Below are 5,453 nucleotides of genomic sequence, written 5' to 3' on the forward strand. Positions count from 1 at the left end.
TTTACTATTTACACTTAGGTTGTTTCCACATGCTTGCTGTTACAATCAATATATCTACCCGTTAAACAATGTACATTAATTGAATTTTTCCTTGGAATAAATTACTGGAAGGGGAATTGCTCCTTTTAAACCTATAATGTTTTATTTATATTTATATTTATTGAATATAATATATATTCAATTATTCAATTGCCTTCACAAAAGGCTATATGAATTGATTTCTACCAATTATGTATATACCCATTTCCATATGAACATTATGTTTTTCTATTTTCTTTATTCTAGTTTGAAAATTACATTTCCTTAATTGCAAGTGTAGTTGAACCTTTATAACATTACTAGTCATATGCATTTGTTTCCTTTATAAATTAAGTGTTAATACTGTTTACCCATTTCCTTATTTTGCATCATCTCATAGGTTCATAAAACTTCATTATGTGTTAAGTAAATTTAATCTCATTTCTGGTCTATATGTTATAAATATTTTCCTGAGTTTTATAATTTTTTAATGTGTTTTTCAAGTTTTTTTTTTCATTTTCGTAGCCAAATATATGTGATACATTATGGTTTCATTTTTCATGCAAGGAAAACTGTCAAAATATCTTCTGTGAACCTTTGTGACATTTTTCTTTAAGTAATATCTATGCTGCACATTTGAAAAATACATTTTAATTAAAATAGAAGTATAGCACATTTCTTCTCTTTTTTATTCCTTCCTCCAACCTGTCGCCTGTCCCCCACTATCATATTGATGTCTTCTTTTTTCTTTAGTATTGTTCCATACACACATTTATGTATATGTACCCACCGATATATAAATACAACCTGCTACATTCTTTTTCTGTGTGTAGATGGCATTTTTAATCTTAGCTAATTTTGTTGTCGCAGTAATATGAATTAAGCGCATCTTTTACATATCCTCACTAGGTTTTGCCCCTGATATAATGGCCAAGTATTACCTGATTTATCACGCCCTTAACCTTAAGTAACACAGTTTAGAAATAGGTATCTGCTGATTGAGGGAAAGATGGGAAAATGAGCATAGAAATCTGCCTTTAACTATAATAAAAGGCCTACCACAATAAAACTTATAACTGAGCCACCACTCGTATTGCAAGCCCTAAACCAGTGTCCCAGGGAATCTGTTGGCTTATGCCGCAATTCTAGACTTACTAGTTCTAAAGAGTATTAACTTAATTTTCCTTAGATTCTCATATAGAAAATCACACTATACTAAATGACTATTCTTTCTCATCTTTTTGAATAAACATGCCTCTTAGTTTTCTTGTATTCAATCTATAACTTTCATAATGATGATGGTAACAGTGGTTATTAGAAGCAATACTGACTTATTGATTTTAATAACTACTCTTTGTATTGCCATAATTATAATATTGTCTGTTATTGTTATTTTTCCATGTAATGGAAATATTTCTCTACTGTAATTAAATACTTATATCAGATTGAATGTTAACTTTCCTTAAGTACCCTTTTGGTATCTATCAATCAAGGTAATCCTTTGAGTTTTTCTTGGACTATTAACATAATTAACTTCATTAAATTATTTTGTGACTGAAATGCAGATTAAATGAGTGAATAACACTCTCCAGAGATTGTCTCCTGGCAGAAACATAAATTTAAATAGCTATCCACATACGAAAACATCTTCATAAGTATTAAGACAGTCATGTAACATGAGTGGATAGCACAAAAACAAAATATTCTTTAAAAAGATAAGAAGGAAAGCATTATATTATTTAATTATCATTCTCTCACCATTGAGAGAGTATTATTCCAGAGGTATCACCTATAGTCCAGAGAGAGGTATTATCTGATTGAGTTGGCTAAAAGTGAGAAAAATGAACACAGAACTTGTCCTTGAACTCTAACAAAAGGTTCATCACAATAAAACTCAGAAATGACCAGGTATGCACATCCCAAATTCCATGCCAATGTCATAGGCCAGGTGTCTGAATTTCAGAGTGTACAGTGGTTATGATCTGTATTCTGTACCACTTCTGAGAGGACTTCAGCTGCCCTTGCCACCACAAAGTCCTCAGTAGGATTCCATCTCCTAGAGGTTCCAGGCTAAACCTAGTGCCATAGCAGCCAAAGTAGTCCTTAAGGCTCAGTACAGTGGGAACATATTTCATTCCAGCCTGAAAGGCTATGAAGCCCATAGCCTTTCAGGCTCCATACCAGAGGACCCAGTTAATAAGTGTAAATATAGGCTCGAGGTCAAAACAGCAAATGACCTAAACAATAAGCAAATGGATAAAAAACTAAAATTTAAAAGAATATTCTGAAAACAGCAAGAGAAAAAAATAACACATAAGGAAGTTTTAATATCGTTACTCCGTTATTTCCTGGCACAACACTAACAAGTCAAGAGAACATAAAATGATACTCTAAGTGCAAAAGGAAAAAAACATGTCCCCACACAAGAATACTATCCTCAACAAAGCACTTCTTCAGAAACAAACAATAGTTGAGGAAGTTTATCACCAGACTTTTATTATAAGAACATAACAGAATCCTTCAACCTGAAAAAAAATGCCATTGAGTAATAATATATAACTGTAACACGCTAGAAAAACAAGCATTTAGATTTAGAATGGTTTAGTGCTGTAATTATGAAAAATAAGCATTCAGATTAAGAATGGTCTAGTACTGTAATTATGGTATTTAAGCCATTTATATCTTTAGTGTGAATGTCAAAATATTTTTAAATGTCCATAATATTTTGCCAAAAGTAATGTAAGGGTAAATAAATTAACTTTTTCATATATCCTTATGACTATTTTATCCTCCTCTCTCCTCCCTTTGAATTTACCAACTGCCCTACCCAGCTATGAAGCCTAGAAGGCACAACAACCAGTATGTTATGATAACCTTAAGGGTTCAGTAGTGGCAATAACCAACGGCTCTCCGTTTGAATGTAAGACCACTCAGCAAGATGGAAATCATGTCTGGTACTGGAAATCTAGCCAAGTGTTCAGAGCTAGTTAAATCATATATCTTATAGAACCTACAACCACCACTTTAATAAACCAACATAGTCCCTAGCTACAGTCTAAATATTTGTCCTTATAGCCACGGATAAGGAAATCCACATCAAGGGAACTTACCTTTTCAACAAATGGAGACCATTACAGAAAATCACAATCAAGTACCAATGGATATATCAACAAAACAAGTCCCACATCTGAGGCTCAGGAAACATTGTGAAAGGGGGGTAGAAGACGGTAAGAGTCAGATCATCAGAGAATTTGCTATGAGACTGTGTCTCCTTATAATGTTAGAAGCTACATCCATAAAGTGTCACTAACATGGCTGCCTAATCTTGAGCTGAAAAAGGACAACAACAGATGTGCTAACATGGACAGGGGAAATATCACGAGGCCTCAACCCTACTGCAAGCAACTAAGGAATGTTGAGAGTGTGAGAAACCGTCTTTCCTAGGCAAGAGCACATAAATTGGTTATCCAGTAACAAATGGTCAGTGCTGAAAATATACATATGAGTAACATTATATAGACTAATCATATTATTTTTAGGAATATATATGCATAATAACTAATGAAAGAAAGAGGCCATAAATGTGAAAGTGAGCAAGGATGGGTATATAAGAGGGTTTGTATAAAAGGAAGGGAAAGAAGAAATAATGTAATTATATTATCTGAAAAAATAAAAGAAGTAATAAAAAAGAAGTAAATGGTGATGTTGAAATTCAAAGAGGAGAGAGTATGATAAAAGTCTTTTCTCTTATTTTCAATAGTACTTAAATTCTTATTGTTTTAAAGTAATCAATTATAAGATTTTTATAAATCGGGGGCTGGAGAGATGGCTCAGTGGTTAAGAGCATTGCCTGCTCTTCCAAAGTCCTGAGTTCAATTCCCGGCAACCACATGGTGGCTCACAACCATCTGTAATGAGGTCTGGTGCCCTCTTCTGGCCTGCAGACATACATACAGACAGAATATTGTATGCATAATAAATTTATTTATTTATTTATAAAATATTTAAGAAAAAAAATGATTTTTATAAATCTCACTGTCATTATAAAGCAAAAACCTGTAATAGGAAAGCAAACATAAATAAGAAATAAAAGCATACCAATAGATAAAACTACTTCATTCTTAGAGAAAGATGAGAGACTGCCAAATATTAGGCAGAATTTAGGGATTCCTTTAGAAGAAGGGGAGGAAAAATTGTAGGAACCAGAGTGGTCAAGGACACCACAAGAAAACTCATAATAAACTAACTTGGGCTCATAGGGACTCACAGAGACTGAACTACCAGGGAGCCTGCATGGGACTGACCTAGGCACTCTGCACGTTTGTTACAGTTGTGTAACTTGGTTTTCTGTGGGACTCCTAACAGTGGGAGCAGCAGCTGTCTCTGATTATTACCTGATTTGGGGACCCTTTTATCCAATTCTTAACAGAAGAGGGGGTACCTAGTCTCACTGCAGCTTAATATACCATGGCTGGCCTGACCTTATCTCTAAAGAGTAACAGAGGAGGAGGAAGAGTGAATGGGTAGGGGAACAAATTAGGAGGAGAGAAAGGAGGGGAAACTTAGTTTGGGATGCAAAAATGAAAATAAATAAATGCAAAAATACAAAAATAAATACAAAAATAAAAATGTAAAAAAATACTTCAGTACAAACTGAGATAGCAATGCAAGAAAAACTAAAGAAGACTCTCCAAAGTATCTAGAAAACAATGAACAAATTGTCATCAGTAAGTCCCTCCCCATCAGTAAATATTTGACTATAAATTAACTCTATAATTAAAAGTCTCTGTGGCAGAGTGGAAAAACACATGATGCTGATGTGGGATTCCCCTCTGTATGTTGTGAATATGTTTTGTTACCATTACTTACTAAAGAAGCTGATTGGGCCTATGGCAAGGCAGAATAGAGCTAGGTAGGAAATCCAAGCAGAGACAGAGGAGAAAAGAAGGCAGAGTAAGAGAGATGCCATGTAGCTGCTGAAGGAAACAGATGCCCAGTAACCTCACCAGTAATCCAAAAGCCTGGTGGTAAAATACAAGATAATAGGAATGGGTTAATTTAAGATGTAAGAGTTAGTTAATAAGAAGCCTGAGCTAATAGGCTAAGCAGTGTTTTAATTAATACAGTACTGTGTAATTATATTGGGTCTGGGTGGCCGAGAATGAGCAAGCAGACTCTGCTTACAGGATGCAACCGTACACTGCCATGCAGACTCCCTTCTCATGGAAGGACACATATAAACTGGAAGTTAAGGAATGAAAATTAGGTAGGCATAGAAATACGTAGATTAAAAACATATATTAATTTGCGTGAGAACTCATGAACAATGGTAATGGGTTTTTGATCCTACGGCATGTAATGGCTTTGTGGGAGCCTAGGCAGTTTGGATGCTCACCTTACTAGACCTGGATGGAGGTGGGTGGTCCTTGGACTTC

Source organism: Alexandromys fortis, unplaced genomic scaffold (genome assembly GCF_014885135.2).
Source record: "Alexandromys fortis isolate MF-2015 unplaced genomic scaffold, M_Fortis_MF-2015_v1.1 scaffold_200, whole genome shotgun sequence".
In the NCBI taxonomy this organism is placed as follows: domain Eukaryota; kingdom Metazoa; phylum Chordata; class Mammalia; order Rodentia; family Cricetidae; genus Alexandromys; species Alexandromys fortis.